Source organism: Tachypleus tridentatus, chromosome 4 (genome assembly GCF_004210375.1).
Source record: "Tachypleus tridentatus isolate NWPU-2018 chromosome 4, ASM421037v1, whole genome shotgun sequence".
NCBI classification, from domain to species: Eukaryota; Metazoa; Arthropoda; class Merostomata; order Xiphosura; family Limulidae; genus Tachypleus; species Tachypleus tridentatus.
The window spans coordinates 111969922-111988369 of NC_134828.1; the positions used below are offsets into that span (position 1 = coordinate 111969922).

The following is an 18448-nucleotide window of genomic DNA, read 5'->3' on the forward strand; positions in this document are numbered from 1 at the left end:
ATCTCTGTGATTCATTTCATAATGATAAATGTGACAAGAATGGATAATACCATTATAAAACAATTGTTGAATGACAAAATCTTGCTCTTTGGATTAAATGCCTGATCATCAGATGCCTAATTTGCATACAAATGAACCATGGAACTGATTGACATTATTTTAAACTATAGTTTACCTTTTTATAATTATATTATTATAAATATATGATTATACATTAATTACTTTACGCATCGTCTAACAGAAAATCAAATCTAAAATGCGGCACTTTGAATTATTAATAACCATCAAATCATTAAACACATAAAGATGAAAAGTTAACAGTTAGAAAACGTACAAATGCCATTTTAAAATATCGGTTTCTTTCTCATTTCGCCCTCAAGTAGCACAACGATATTTCTGCAGACTCACATTGCTACAAACCAGATTTCTATATCCTTGGTAGAAAGAGCACAGATAGCTCATTGCGTGTCTTTGTGCTTAATTACAAACAAACAAACTTTCCCTTTGGAAAATTAAATTATAAATCCAAAGGTTATACGTTTTAGTATGTTTGTAAACATGTTGATATTGGAGTATTTCCTACAACACACCATTATCGCTAACTGTATTTTTTTATCTCCTTCACTGTTCAAAGAATATTACAATCAATACAAAATTTATATTACTGATTTATCGACTTTTATTTCTGTTTTCACTACAGAATACATGAGGTTATCGAAAGTATTTATAGTTAAATTATGGTTGTTTACATAACATATACAAGTCGTATCTTACTGGACGAGATAATGGAAAGGAAAGCTTCTATACTCGAATATTAACATACGTTCCGCATTCCAAGAAATTAATTGTAAAGTTTCCTTAAATACTGATATGTTTGTTGTTGTTATTTTTTTTCATGTTCTTACATTTTACATTATAAGCAGCTTTCTACGTATGATTATACGACTAATTTGTACTACAAATTTAAGTTTCAACCAGTAATATTTTACTAATGCACATTAATCGTAAAATTACTGTACGAATAAGAATTTATTTTTCAAAATGCAGTTTAACGACTAGGACGAAATTTAACTTGTAATAAAACTAGAAAGAAAAAAGCGGAACAAAACTATAACACATCGAAGAATTTTTAAAGTAAAAAATTACACTATGTAACACAAATTTTGTTCCTGGATAGTATGTGTTATTTCCTAATTGCTTATGTTGTAAAAGTACAGTAAATGGCCATTAGTCCCTTCAAACTTTGCTTTTGTGACCTAGATAATAAAATTTTAGAAATTAACCTATTTTCTATGTAAAAACGGGCACATTTGAACATCTTAATTTACATAAGGTCTGAATTAAACAACATATGAATCAAGATTTACATGTATTTTTATTAAAGTTATACAAAAATGTTTAGAAGTGAGTATTTTTTCGAGATTTGCGACTGTAATGTAAATCACTTTCACGTATCAGCCCCCAAATATAGCCTCCCATCATGTTTTCGTTATACGCTCCCATGTGACAAAAGCAAAGTTTGAAGAGAAAAATAGGTCTTTTCCATTTACTTTAGGCATAAATAATTGGGAAATAACATTTTCTGCCCAGTCGAGAACCAAATTGTCTTGTATAAGATTACAGCACATAATGCATAAAAAACTGATATTCTGTTTATTTATTTATCTGTTACTATACATTTCATATTGAAAAGAGTTTGAGTTAAAACAACTAGTAGTTCTTCAACTTTCGGTTTAATACCTATCGGCTTCATCAATGTTTTCAAAACCTAACTACGGACAGCTGACAACCGGTTTTAGTAATACTGACTCGCTACAAGTCAAATAAATTGATAGTAGGAATACGAACAAATGTGGTTTTACGCGATTTTAAATGAGGAAGGTGTCATCCATTAACACACGTGAAATAAACCATTTTGTTGACATAAACCAGAATTTTCTTTTGAGATATTTATGTTACATTTCTATAGCGTTTGACATTTATAAACATAAGAGTTTAGTATAAGAAACGTTTAACGTTTTAGTCCTACAAATTTTGCTTGAACACAAGTAACTATTAAATAATCATTTACACGTGTTATAATAGAAATATAAAAAAATTAAAACTCAGTTTATAAAGTCAGATATGTAATTGAAAGTCATATATTAATCAATTTAAAATAACTCACGATTTTCCAAACATCGACTTGTTCGTTGCCTTAAGCTTAAATTATCCTCCAGTTTCAATAAACTCAAGGATCTTCATCACGTGTTGCACTAACTTTGTTAACGTGATCACAAAAGTTAAGTTTTAACTATTACTTCAGTCAAAACCAATATTCATAAAACTGAATCAAAAACATCGGTCATAGTTATTCACCATAAAGTATTGAAAGCAAAGACGGTTAGACTACGGATTTAATTAACATAAAAATCAGTTTCATAAGATATTATAGATTCGTAGTAAAAGTTATTCACTCTTTGATATAATGTAGACGAGCTGGTGCCATTTTTGATAATACAACGTCGATTGGCTGTTGATCATCATAAAGTGATGGCGCTTCCAATAGGATGCAAGCAGAACCGATGACGCAAGCCAGTGTGAATATCCAGAGGAAAAAGCGGTCTAAAACCATGGCAACAAACTGCCAGTTTCCTTCAATCTAAAAAAAATAAATTAAAGTTATATTTTAAAATTTCCTACATAAGATGTATTGTTAAGATTAATACTAACCAATAAACGGACGAAAATAAACTGCTGTAAAAAAATCTTAAAGACACTTTTATTAATGTCTTATTAAATAAAATAGCAAAATTCCTCTTTATGATAATGATATCGTTGTATGTTTTGTTTTTTCTAAACGAATCATCTTTACCTCTGAAAACTAGATTGAATTTGATTGTTAAAAATTTGAGAGGTACGTTCAGCTAATGCTACTGACTCTGATAACTCACAAGCAAAAGTAATTCCAGTTTATTTAAAATGTTAATTGTTTTTTGTTTGTTTTTTAATTTCGCGCAAAGCTACACGAGGGCTACCTGCTTTAGCCGTCCCTAATTTAGCAGCGTAAGACTAGAGGAAAAAGCTAGTCATCACCACGAACCGCCAACTCTTCGGCCCCTTTTTTACCAACAAATAGTGGGATTGACCGTCAAATTATAACTCCCCCACAGCTGAAAGGGCGAGCATGTTTGGTGTGACCGGGATTCGAACCCGCGACCCTGAGATTACGAATCGAATGCCTTAACCACCTGGCCATGCCGGGCCAAAGATGTTAATATTGGGCAGCATCCAATTACGACGGAAGTAAGGAGAGAGGTTTGGTTTGTTTGTCCTGAATTTCACGCACATCTATAAAAGGGCTATCGGCACTAGTCGTCCCTAATTTAATAGTGTAAAGCTAGAGAAAAGACAGTCAGTCATCAACACCCACCGTCAACTCGTGAGCAACTCTTTTACTAACGAATAGTGGAGCTGACCGTCACATATAACGCTCCCCCGGCGGAGAGAACCAGCATGTTTGGTGTGACGGGGATTTAAACCCGCAACCGTCAGATTACCTTTCGAAAGCCCTAACCACATGCAATGTCGAACCAAAAGGGTATAGATTTTTTTAAATTTGTAACTCAGATCTATAAACAGGTAAAAAAATCGTTGTTCTCTTTTTATTTTATTTTGAAATGCTTGAATATCAAGCATGGACAAAGGAAAAAGTATTTCAAATTCTTTCATTTTGAGCTTATGTCTCTAATTACACGGCCACATATTTTTCTGATTATTTTTAAAAAACCTTTACCATAGAATAGGATCTAATTTTATTTTTTAAAAACATTTTTGAGCATTTAAGAAACAATTTGCTATAATGTCTTTGCAGGTTACATAGTCTCACACAAAAATAAAGAAAGTGTCATCAACATTACCTATATTTTCATTAATTAATACTTACGTCTTCTACATATCTTACGTAGAAAATGAACGATTTTATCGTTTTTATAAGTTCTTTACAATGAAGAATGTTACAAACACGAAACTGCTTAAAATGATGCAACAGTGAACAGTATTTTAAATAACCGTTAATTTGATGTTTAATTTGTCTTTGGTGGTTGCTGTTGTTTTTACTTAAATTGGATTCTTCCGATCGGCTGTTACAAATTCTGCAACAGTCAAAAATCGATATTGTAGCATCTTCATATTGTAATGAACTAAACAGTTTCCACGTCTTTGTTTATATCAGCAAAACAAATAAGTAACTATAAGCTAGCAAATCTACTTAGCTAAAGTCATCTCACAAAAAGGGAACTAATATTAAAATTGAGAAAAACACAAGAACTAAAATATATTTCGTACCTCGGAATAATTGTCTTGGTTTTCCATGTGCTGAGCAATCAAATGAATATTCAAGATGGCTCTCTCCTGTTTAGTACATAACCCTGTGTCTTGGAGAGATGAAGAACAGACTTCAGATTCTAGACCTATCACTTCATCACCAATGCTAGCGACCGTGTAACTAGTTTCATGAAATGGACACTCATATTCTAGAAATCCATGTTTTCTCAGAGGAGACGGGTGTTTTATATTAGTAAACCTTCTCTCTCCGATGTTTATATTAAATTTAGACCCTTTTTCAGGCTCCTGTGGTCTCTTTATCATCAAAAGTTTTGGCAAGATTTCCAAAAAATTGTGCAGACCCAAGGATTCATATGATGTGAAGACGGTGAACGAAAATTCACATTTAGAACCACAATGGTGACAAACACGGAAAATGACACCAATATCATTGTAAAAAGTAGATATTTGCCAAGCAAAGGAACTGTAAGAGAGGTCGGAGGAATAATTTCCGAAAGCAGCAAGAAAAATACGCCTAAAGAAAGAACGATCGAGATACTTAATGACACTTTTTCTCCGCTTTCTGACGGTAAATAAAATACTAAGACAGAGAGGAAGGAGATGGCCACACACGGAATAATAAGGTTTACGGTGTAAAAAGAGTCTTCCGCCTTAAGGTTATATTAAACGTGATATCCGGATACGGTTCATCGCAGCAACTGTAGAATTTCTCCTTTCGTCTTGCCGGCACCGACATAATGTCCCACTCCACGCTTAAGTAGAAATCACTCAGGTCAATTCCGATTACAATATCTGATTCTTCAGCGTCGTCCGACTGGTGCTTATGTTTGAGGTCCACCTAAATTATTACCAAAATTATAAATTAAAGTTAAAATGCTACGAAAATATATATTTCAGATAGAAATCACTCAGGTCAATTCCGATTACAATATCTGATTCTTCAGCGTCGTCCGACTGGTGCTTATGTTTGAGGTCCACCTAAATTATTACCAAAATTATAAATTAAAGTTAAAAATGCTACGAAAAACATAATTTTAAATAGAAATCACTCAGGTCAATTCCGATTACAATATCTGATTATTCAGCGTCGTCCGACTGGTGCTTATGTTTGAGGTCCACCCAAATTATTACCAAAATTATAAATTAAAGTTAAAAATGCTACGAAAAACATAATTTTAGATAGAAATCACTCAGGTCAATTCCGATTACAATATCTGATTCTTCAGCGTCGTCCGACTGGTGCTTATGTTTGAGGTCCACCTAAATTATTACCAAAATTATAAATTAAAGTTAAAATGCTACGAAAATATAATTTCAGATAGAAATCACTCAGGTCAATTCCGATTACAATATCTGATTCTTCAGCGTCGTCCGACTGGTGCTTATGTTTGAGGTCCACCTAAATTATTACCAAAATTATAAATTAAAGTTAAAAATGCTACGAAAACATAATTTTAGATAGAAATCACTCAGGTCAATTCCGATTACAATATCTGATTCTTCAGCGTCGTCCGACTGGTGCTTATGTTTGAGGTCCACCCAAATTATTACCAAAATTATAAATTAAAGTTAAAATGCTACGAAAACATAATTTTAGATAGAAATCACTCAGGTCAATTCCGATTACAATATCTGATTCTTCAGCGTCGTCCGACTGGTGCTTATGTTTGAGGTCCACCTAAATTATTACCAAAATTATAAATTAAAGTTAAAAATGCTACGAAAAATATAATTTCAGATAGAAATCACTCAGGTCAATTCCGATTACAATATCTGATTCTTCAGCGTCGTCCGACTGGTGCTTATGTTTGAGGTCCACCTAAATTATTACCAAAATTATAAATTAAAGTTAAAAATGCTACGAAAACATAATTTTAGATAGAAATCACTCAGGTCAATTCCGATTACAATATCTGATTCTTCAGCGTCGTCCGACTGGTGCTTATGTTTGAGGTCCACCTAAATTATTACCAAAATTATAAATTAAAGTTAAAAATGCTACGAAAACATAATTTCAGATAGAAATCACTCAGGTCAATTCCGATTACAATATCTGATTCTTCAGTGTCGTCCGACTGGTGCTTATGTTTGAGGTCCACCTAAATTATTATCAAAATTATAAATTAAAGTCAAAAAATGCTACGAAAAACATAATTTTAGATAGAAATCACTCAGGTCAATTCCGATTACAATATCTGATTCTTCAGCGTCGTCCGACTGGTGCTTATGTTTGAGGTCCACCTAAATTATTATCAAAATTATAAATTAAAGTCAAAAAATGCTACGAAAAACATAATTTTATATAGAAATCACTCAGGTCAATTCCGATTACAATATCTGATTCTTCAGCGTCGTCCGACTGGTGCTTATGTTTGAGGTCCATCTACATTATTACCAAAATTATAAATTAAAGTTAAAAATGCTACGAAAACATAATTTCAGATAGAAACCACTCAGGTCAATTCCGATTACAATATCTGATTCTTCAGCGTCGTCCGACTGGTGCTTATGTTTGAGGTCCACCTAAATTATTACCAAAATTATAAATTAAAGTTAAAAATGCTACGAAAACATAATTTTAAATAGAAATCACTCAGGTCAATTCCGATTACAATATCTGATTCTTCAGCGTCGTCCGACTGGTGCTTATGTTTGAGGTCCACCTAAATTATTACCAAAATTATAAATTAAAGTTAAAAATGCTACGAAAAACATAATTTTAAATAGAAATCACTCAGGTCAATTCCGATTACAATATCTGATTCTTCAGCGTCGTCCGACTGGTGCTTATGTTTGAGGTCCACCTAAATTATTACCAAAATTATAAATTAAAGTTAAAAAATGCTACGAAAAACATAATTTCAGATAGAAATCACTCAGGTCAATTCCGATTACAATATCTGATTCTTCAGCGTCGTCCGACTGGTGCTTATGTTTGAGGTCCACCTAAATTATTATCAAAATTATAAATTAAAGTCAAAAAATGCTACGAAAAACATAATTTTAGATAGAAATCACTCAGGTCAATTCCGATTACAATATCTGATTTTTCATCGTCGTCCGACTGGTGCTTATGTTTGTGGTCCACCTACATTATTGCAAATTGAGAAATGAAAGTTAAAAATGCTACAATTTTGTTGTTGTTTTTTGTTTTCAATTTCGCGCAATTAATTTCGAGGGCTATACTTAGCAGTGTAAGACTAGAGGGAAGGCAGAAAGACATAACCATCCGACGCCAACTCTTGGGCTACTCTTTTATCAACGAATAGTTGGATTGATCGTCAAATTATGACACTCCCACGGTTGAAATGGCGAGCATGTTTGGCGTGACGGGGATTCGAACTCGCGACCCTTGGATTACGAGTCGAATGCCTCAATCAATTGGCCATGCCGGGCAAAATGCTACGAAAAGCAAATTTTAAGTAAAAAAATTTATATTCTGTAATATGAAACATAATACAGCATCTGTTGTTTTTTAATTGAGCTATATCATAATATAATGATTGACGAAATTTAACATAAACGGTCACTTGCTTAGGGTTATAGAAGTAGATTGATAGTCTTATAACCGTGTTTATAATACTGACAATGGTGCTGTTTTAATGCTATTAATAATAAATCGTCTTATTTCGACCTGTTTTAACCTTTTAATCATGACGATACACATTTTAGCTCAATTTTTCTATTGAACTTTGGACAATATCTTTTATGAATTTAGTTGTTTGTGATAATTTTAATTTTTTTTTAAATTTTTCTTAAATATATATATATATATATATATAGTTTTAAGCCTTGGATGATAACAATTATGTTACGTGTCTAATCAGTTGAAACTGTTATAAGAAACAACTGAATCTACTTTTTTTACCGTTTATTTGTATTCTTTTTTTAAGGGAGAGATTTAATGGCTAGTAAGCAAAGACTACTAAGAATACACCTATTTACGAGAATTAATATGTTATTTCTATATTCGAAGATAATTTTAAATAGTTTAAAATTAGATTACTGTTATACTAATTTTAAAACAAACTGATAAAATTATGTCTCAAAATAAATCACGAAGATAAACCAATTTTATTTCTTTATTAGTTCTTAAGTAGAAATACCTTATTTCCTCATCAGTCATATTTTATAATAACATGATACATTCATTTCCTTTAAAATAACATATTTTTTATCAGAGCACAATTTCAATGCTTGATGCATAAACAGATTTTGTTTTAATTTATAGACTTTACTTACATTAGAGAAGAAACAATAATCTGTGTTTACTATACAAAATGTTCGAACTTGAATATATCAATTATGAAGTTAAATGACTATTGTTATTTGAGATAACAGCAAATATTTAATGTGAAAACAAGCTGTAGGCTTGTTAGGTTTTAGTTGTAATAATTAACGGACCTTTAACTGTCTTTTATCATGCTCTATAATTTATCAATTTTGCGTTCAAATTCTGTGTAAACAATATCCAACACAGCAATAAGGACGGATGAGATGGCATCACGAGTCCAATGTTTCAGTTCTTCAAGGTCTTTTGATTTTTTATGGTGGACTTTTATTTATAAAAAGTCCAGAGAAGAAAATCTAAAATGGTCAAATCGGGTGAATTAATAGGTCATTTGATAAGTCCTCCTTTACCAACTCAACGCTCTGGAAAAGTTTGATTTAAAAATACTTTAACAATTCGAGCAAAGTTAGGTGGTGCTTTATCGATTTGGAAGGTATCTCTTCGTAACAGGCCATGAGTTTCTCTGAGCTGTGGAATAAAGAACGTTCGTAGCATGTGTAGATACGAAATTCCACTTACAATTCTTTCTTCAAGGAAACAAAAACAAGACTCGCAAGCCTACTGCTTGTTTATATTCAATTTTTGTTTTTATCTCAAATAATAATAAAGATATTTAACTTTACTTTTGGTATATTCATTTTTGGATATCCTTTGTACATGTTAAACAACTAACCATCTTAATGACTCTTGAGAACTTGCATATTAAGAGTTTTTCATGTAAAATTATTAAGGATGATATAAGTAAAACACACCTAATAAAGCTGAAAATAATCTTTTCACAAGAGAATTTCCCTATCGCTACGAAACATGGTCAATAAGTCTTAAATATTTTCAGGATAAAAAAAGTTAAATTTCTCGACAGTTTTTGAAATGGGTAATAAATATTTTCCCGATACTTCAACAAAATCTAGATTTATACCTTTTCTTTATAGTCCTTAAAAACCTTCACATAACTACATATTTCATTAATGTTAGTTGTATATCGTCCATATATCGATTACAACTCACAGTATAGCCATCATATGTCCAGGAGCCAAATTTCATGGTGCAAGTTTGTTCATCAAATGGAAAATATTGAACATTCATCTCGCACGAGCTCTTGTAAATTGCCGGTGGTCGCCATATGACCAAACCGTTGGAATGAAGGATAGCTTTGGTCATAATTGTCACTTCATAGTTACCGTCGGCACTATAAATTTAAAAATGTAAGAAATAATTAAGGACAATAATAATGCATTTTTCTTTAAAGAACACCAAACCTGAGACAATTGTTTATACATACAGGTCACGTTTTCTTATAAATAGTTTTGTGTTTTTTTTAAGTTCAACTAGAAATCCGTTTAGCTTTTACACGTGAACATCATTGAAGTATTTTAATATACGTCCAGTAGCTTTTATTTAAAGTTATTGAACATCACGTCAATATGAGGGTTCAAGGATAATAGTGGAGTGAATTAACTTGTTGTATAAAACTATATCCGGTAGCCATATTTGTTCAGCTGGAACATGTAGTTTAGACACTCCTCCGTATTCTTCCGGGTCCCACCGTAACTTGTAATCTTTCCATTCCTATATAAAAATACCAGAAATGAATCAGAATTACTAGCGTTTTAGAAGGAAACAAGGATATGAAGTTTCATTCAATGTAAACCGAATGTCTAGGTGAATATCAATGAACTTTAAATGTAGATTGTTGTGAAAGTCATAAGCATTAAGGCCCGGCATGGCCTAGCGCGTAAGGCGTGCGACTCGTAATCCGAGGGTCGCAGGTTCGCACCCACGTCGCGTTAAACATGCTCGCCCTCCCAGCCGTGGGGGTGTATAATGTGACGGTCAATCCCACTATTCGTTGGTAAAAGAGTAGCTCAAGAGTTGGCGGTGGGTGGTGATGACTAGCTGCCTTCCCTCTAGTCTTACACTGCTAAATTAGGGACGGCTAGCACAGATAGCCCTCGAGTAGCTTTGTGTGAAATTTCCAAACAAACAAACATAAGCATTAAAATATAGCATTTCCACTCCTACAGGAGGAGTTCACCAAGCACGTTCATAGAACATTCATAGTAGATAATTAGCTACTAATCATTATCGAACTTGAATTTCTTAATTTAGAACTTTCACGGTCACACAACACATTTTCCGTTTTTTTTCTTTCATTCTGAATATTTTAACTTTTATTAACTACATATTATTGCTGGTGTTCCTCACTATTTTGTAAACGCAGAATGTTTTAGAATAAATATATAATAATAATTATTAATAATAAACAATATATTAAAACAAGATTAAAGAAACAGTAACCCCAAATCATCACGCTCAATTAGTTAATTTTTAAGATATGACTAAAACAATTATATTAACCATTTTGAGCTTTGTGTCTACACTGAAAAATGTGTTGTTATTTAAGAATTAAATTAGGGTTAGTATGCGCAAAATAGAAAAAAATATATTCAGTTCATTTCATCACAATCACATAATTTCTGAGACATCTATGATTAAATGCTCGTTTTAACATATAGCTACACAATAGATTATTTGCGCTGTGTCTACCGTTGAGAATTGAGCTCTGTATTTTAGGGTTTTAACTCCATAAATTTTACCGCTGGAGAGCCTCCATAGTTTTTAAATACACTTTTATTTACCGCCGAAGAAGGTATTGCTTTCACGTTTGCAACCTGATGCCATACGTTATGCGTACATAGATTAAGCAGCTAGGTCAGAAAGCAGAAGGAATGCATAACCCGTCCTGCTAACCATTGGCTCAAGCTGTTTACTAAGAGAGATCAATTGTAATGAAACAAAACCAAAAATCATTTTTGATATCTGAGCTTTTAAATTTGAACAAAAAAGAGGTCTTAATAAATATATAAATATTAAATAAAAGAAAAAGCTATGTTAATATTAAATGGTTGATCTCAAGACCGCAATTTGTTATTTTTTCACTAAAGAAAAATGTAGATTTTCTCCATAACAAAACGTTATCATTTCTATTTAAGTAAAGAATGAATAGAATTTTCGTTTTCAGAGTTTAGTAAAGCCAGAAACTACTTAAATTCCTTATGTACACAATCCAAATAATATGTTCCGTTAAATTAACTCCATTATGAGCACACGTTTTTAACTAATTCAAAAGAAGCTTAGGCATATTTTGTAAGTTACATCTTATCTACTGAGTACTAAACGAAATTGCTTAAAGATTTAAGTACACGAAAAAATACGATTTGTTAATAAAATATATAAAAATTAACATATTCCACATCCGCTTGTAACTCACCTTTATTTAGCACGAAAATAACGTCATTTTACTTTTTGTTTCGTTGTTAACCGAAAGCTACAGAATGGGATAATGATATGCTGAACCAAAAGTTACTAGAATAGAACAATAACAAAGCAAATGCAGAATCCTTTCTTAATATTTCTTTATTAGTACAAGTGCGATATTTAAATTTTTTCTCGAATACTGAACAATGTTTAAGTTATTGTAGTACACAGTAAATATGTAGCTATCTGAACGCATATTCAAAATAAATAAATTTACTCAGTTTCATTTCTACTAAATTTATAGACATTTTGCTGAAAGTGTAAATTACCTGCTCTACCCAAACGTTCGTTGTCATGATTTGGCTCTTCAAACTCTGTGAAAACAAATAAAGCTTCAGATGGTGATAATCACTGTTTGAGTAAACAGATTAAAATTGACTGAAATAATTTTCGAAACAAACTGATACACATAAATTTCCAATGAAACATTGATTTAGTAATAATGTTATAATAACTTTCTTAATGTTTAGATAATACGATAGAAAGGATTATATACATTCCTACTTTTAGTTCACGAAAAACAATTTCTGACTATAAATTCAAATGAAAACAAATAATTGATTATAGGGTAAAATGGATATTAGCTTGACTTAACTAAGCAACAAATGATATGAGGCAACAATAATAATCATGATGGGATATATCTTTGCAATACCATATTTGGAAAAAATTCTGACACATTATACAAATATACAAAACACCAAATATAAATTAATAACAAATAATTGTTTTACTTAAATGCACTTTTGTGTATTGTTGAGCTGGTTCATTCATTCAAATAATTTCATTTAAAAAAAAAAGAACAATTCAGAGGTCATTCCACTTAATGATAAAAGAAAGACTTATATTTCTTCCATATTTAAGTACCTCAAATTTCACAGTCTACTTAATTAAGGATAGGTCTAACGTTTCAAATTAGTATCATCTGAACAGAAATTCTACTTACACTTATTTACACACTTGTTATCTCTTGTATCTTGTTGTAAACACAAACTCAATACTTACGACACTGAACTAAAAAACTAGAAACAACAGAGAAACTGTTTGATGATTATTCGTTAATTACCTAATTAATAGACTCAAAAACGAATAATCATGCGTTTGAGCCTAGCTCTCATTTTATACTGCTTAAACTTTTATGAAACTTTGTAGAAAGTTCTATAAGTTGAGCCAGTTTTCATTAAGCGATTTCAAACCTCCTTTTGGCAAAACAATAACAGACGTCTAATTTCAAAATACAGCTTATAAAAATATTGTGGTCAAGGCCATAACTTAGTATTCTTTAAAAAAGAACACTAATTATGTAATGTAGCAATTACAATGAAATGGAGCCATAAATCGCTTTTAAAATATGAACTGGGTTTCAGAAATTGTCAAAGTAACTTTGAAAATAATTTAGCTAACTCATAAACAAAACGAAAGGGGAAATAAAATAATATTTATTATGTTTTTTGTGTTGTAAATTATTAACTATTTTCATTTTTAACTAAAGTTCTATATAACATTTTATAACAAAAATGATTATCATGCTATATGAATTTCTTATATTAAAATGCTTTATCTTATTTTGTAATTTTAATATTTAATTAATAAGATACAATTACTATAGCTTATTGTCACTGTAATACACTTTTTGAAGTCTGGTTCACGGAATTAGTCCACTATGTATTGAAAATAAAATAATGTTGCTTATCAAATTTTCTATTCAGTGTAATCTTAAGCATATAATGTTTAAACATACCGTTCTATAGATAATAAAGATCAAGTTAGCAGCTGACGACCTGCTATAAAATGTAGCGATGATACAGTAGAAGAATTAAGTTAACGAAAAATGAAACATTAAACATAAAAGAAAACGTTTCAAGCAATCTGTAAGTTTCGGTAATAACAATTTTTCGCTTTTAGTAAAATCAAATCAAGGTAGTTTATAATAATATATTTATATAAGAAATTTACTGAACATTATTTTAAAAAATGATGTACTGAGTCTAAACGACTTTGCGTCTTTTGTCATTAAAGCCATAGCATATGAACTTAGACCTGAATAACGTTCTGGATCAAAAATATTTTAGAAGCGAAGGAAGCCTTAAGAGGTTCTGTGTAACCCAATATAAACGGAAATGAAAAACATTCCTGCCTCATTGACTATCTAGATTAGCGTGCAGTTTATTCTAAAACATCAGTTATTTGAATTGCTTGAATAAATGTGTTTGTGCTATGGCTTGATTTACATGGGACATTTTAAAAATAAAGTACTATCGTGAATATAAGTTAAAATATTTCATATTTTCCTTTTTATCTAACAACACGAAATAATTTGTGTTAGAAGATTTTCTTTTCCAACTCCAATGTTAAAGGAATTATAATTTGGTACTAAAAGTTAAAGCAATTAAAAAAGTAAAACAGACATTGCAGATAAATCTGTACAAAACCAATTTAAGGAACCTTGAGAACTCTAGTACTTTCAAAAAACAGACATTTAGAAACTTTAATCGTTTGTTTGATTAATTAATTTGCATATAAGCAACTATTCACAGTATATGTGCAAAGTCAGTTGTATTCATGAAATTCTATTTAATTTTTCTGAGTATAATTAACCCAAATAAGCAGTTGCATGTAGATATAATTCTCAAAAACAAAATAAACTTAGGATAATCGAGTTTCAAATAATAAGTTGGAATTTTTTATTGTAAACATTGAAATATTCCGTTGCAATGAGTTTTTGTACTTTCATGCAATAAATCTAATGATATTTTATAACAAGTAATGCCCAATTTTTAGTTAATTGATAAATGTAAAATTTGAATCAAACTCTTTACAATATACTATCCAATGTCTTTATTTTCGTGAACAAGTATTTTCATCGTTGAAAAGTATTTTGAAATAATTACTTCTCAAACAAATACTAACACCTTTATAAAATATTAATAAATTAATAATCTACAATCAAACTATTTGATGTCAAGATCAATTTTAAAAAATATTTTTTTCCCGCAATTTGGATGTTTATCATGAATTATTTTTGGAAAATACGAGTAATTTCATTATTATCATTTCATCCTAGACAATGTTTATTGAAAGAGGGAATGAATATTTCAAGATAAATTATATCACATGCGTTTTTAAAATGAGATTAAGTTACTTATTATTTCATCTTGTTCGTTTTAGTTTATAACCATATTGCCTATAATGAGTTTTATATATATTACGTGTAAACATTTTTAACACCTCTTTGGCAAATGATTGAGTGTAAATTGAGAAGTTTATTATTTGAGACTTTGGAAGTATCTCTTTCTTTTAATGATTTAATTTGTTTCTCTTTATCATGATAATAAATAGATATAAATGATAATAATTTTGTAAATTAATTTAAATAAAATACGCTTTAGTAATTTAAATATATATTTATCAGTCGTACAAAAAGGGAATATAAAAATATCTTAAATATATGAAATCACAAAATGTAAAAGTCTAATGCCAAAGTGGGTAATTTGAACAAAACAACAAAACATACCCGGCCTCCTTTATATACTCATGTTGCAGTTTGTTACAGTTGCAATAAAAATGGCACCAAGTTTTCTTCTACGATATCATTAACTAGTCATGTTAAATACATAATAATAAACTATGTTCTAATGTCAAATACTCAGTCATTTAATGTGAGGATTAGGAGAAAATGAGATCTATTAAACGTAAGATAAAATAACGTTTCGATTTTATTTAAGTTTTGATAAATTTAAATACAATATTTGTTTAACAAGTTTCACTGAGAAGTTGAAAACATTTTTAAGTGAAAATTTAATTTAGTTTCAATATGAATATTTATGGGTTATGCAAGTATAATTATATTAATAGTAAAAAAATCTACAATACACACAACCTTTCAAAACAACAAATCACATACTTGAAGATTTTTCTTAGTTTCCAAATAGCCTCAAGCAACTAAGGGAAATATTTCAAAGTCCAGCTACACAGACCAGTATGTATTGATTTCAATATCAATAAAACAAACTTTTTATATAATTTTATCTAGCGCCCAGTAAATCAACGAATATCAGAAACTTTGCCATGCTACGCGTCTTGTTAACTAAATCACCATATTAAAATATTATCAAAACATTTGTTTACAAAAATGCCTTTGTAGGTCCTATTTCCATCTAGATGGAAAAATATAATTAATAAATATCTGTGATATTTTCTTATTAATTATTAAGGTATGAACGCCTTTCACAAGCTAGTGAATCATAATTATGGTCAATTATAGTTGTAAAATTATACTATGTTAGCCCTATTATTTTAACGTTATATTTTTAATATCGACCCTTAGGAGTTTTCAAGAATTAAAAAATAAACATATAGTATGTATAACCCAGATCACAACCAAAAATTTAGTTATGCTTTAAAATTTTCATTTAAAGCTTAAAGTTGAGAAGATAATCTCATTTTACTTTATCTTGTTGAAAGGAATAATCTACAATATAGCAAAAAAAACAATGTACTCTTACACTAAAATATGTTCAGTTTCCTACGTCAAAGAAAATTAAATATTCAATTTACCTTATATTATCCTGATACGTTAGATATTCGCCCACTAGATACTTTAAGTATTTACTAAATTTATGTTTCTGTGTGTGTTTAATTATAAAGCTATGAATATATTATAAGAAAGGAATATTATAATCACTCATAAATACATTAAAATAGTGTTGTATAAACATAATAAAACATTAAAGCAACCCATGTGACCTTCAGGAACAGCTGAAAGTTATAAGATAAGAAGAAAAGGCTGAAATTTACCTAGAATTCATTCTGATTATTCATTTACCTTCCAAGTGGTAGATGATAAGATGTAATGTTTGAACACTTAAACCAGCAATATCTAAAGCTGACCTACCATTCACGCACCATCAATGGCTGGTTATGAGCAGGTAATGACCCTTTAATACCAATTTTAAATTTAATAAATGAAGAACACAACATTTGAGTCTAATAATTTATGTTATATATACAATTTTATAATGTAAATCAGCTATATGTGACCAGTATTTTGCGATGACGAGAAACCCACTTGAAGCAAAAAATGCATTCTCAAGACGGCTGGTAAGATATTAAAACTCCAATTAAAATAACGTACAGAACAATGTTTCTACCTCTTATGTCTTCTTCAGGTTCACAAAGAGAGTTTGCAGTTGACCATTGCCGGGCACATGTCTTAGGGACGAGAGTGTAAACGAATACGGAGTGTAGAGGGCGTGGCAGTTAGATGCTACCTTATTAATTAGTAAATGTTCTGTAAATTTTTGATATGTTTACTGGAAGCTCCTTGCTTGTTAGCAGTCAGACTCCTAAGCTAACTCGTTTTCTTTCTAAATTCCGTTTGTTTGTTTTTTACTCTTGGTGTCTGATATACAGTTACATTTTGAACCCAATTTAATCCCTAAGCATTTTACTGATGTTACTAGATATAACTGTGTTATTAATGTGACTGTTTTGTACGATATTGTAAATAATGTGCTTTGTGTTTTATGCATATTAGTTTTAATTCTTCACTCATTGCAGTTCAATTGTATTTCGTATAGTAGTGTTTATATATTATATGTTGCTGTTGTGGTTGGATTTGGGGCACTTTTCCAATTTGAAAGTGTCTGCAAAATGTGCGGTTGGATCTCTGAAAGGCATGTGACGGGCATACGTGATAAACAGGATAAAGATAAGTACTCCTCTTTGACAGTCACCCGCTTACGGAGTGTACCACTCAACATTTATTCTGATGTCCCTATCTTCCAGGAAGTTTGAAACTTAGCCAATAAATTCTATAGGGATTTCCAGTTTGGAAAGTTCGTATCTGAGGCCGTTGTGCCATACCTTATCGAACATTTTTTTTATCTTCTTCTTTCCTTTACTTTGTTGATTATGTCACTGGTTGCCAGTTGGCTTAGTTATTGTTTACTGATACCCTTGGTATGCGTCTGTCTGTTTTTGTGTTTTTTACGAGGCTTTCTGAAATTATTGAATAGTACCTTCTATATCCAGACTATTAGTGGTTGTTGTGATGGGCTCATGTTGGGAAAACTCCATCAATGTTTGATTTTTCCTGGTGAACGATCAAATGGTCGCTGTCTGAATCTTATACTTTAAATAACAGAAAGTTGTTTGTTAATGTTGCTAAACACATATATTGGTCTATTATATCACTGGAGTGATGGCATATGTTGGTGTTGTGTCGCTTAGTATGTAGGTATATGTGGATCTGCAACCGAATTTTTTTTCTATTGAAATCACTTACAATGATATATTTATCATTGTAGAAGATGATATTGTTTAGTATAGTGACGTTTCATTTGTTTTGTCATAAGCAAATATATACCTGTTATTTTGACTGCTTGGCTGTTGCTTAGAAGTACAACTGTTGTAGTATTTCCATTTTCTGACAACAGGTTTATTGTTTTATTGATAATTGCTTCTTGTATAGAAGTAGTAAACCTTGTTTTGAGGATTCCTTGTTTGGTCTAT

At 30.6% G+C, this 18448-nt stretch overlaps 1 pseudogene across 1 annotated transcript; it reads right to left on the reverse strand.

The window, feature by feature from the left end:
* Positions 1-1049: 1049 nt before the first annotated feature.
* On the reverse strand, positions 1050-12279 carry LOC143249886 (acetylcholine receptor subunit alpha-like 1; annotated as a pseudogene). The gene is made up of 5 exons (XR_013028022.1): positions 12205-12279; positions 10077-10186; positions 9626-9806; positions 4327-5164; positions 1050-2641 (listed from the first exon to the last, which is right to left on the reverse strand). The product of XR_013028022.1 is annotated as an acetylcholine receptor subunit alpha-like 1 (transcript).
* Between the last annotated feature and the right edge of the window lie 6169 nt (positions 12280-18448).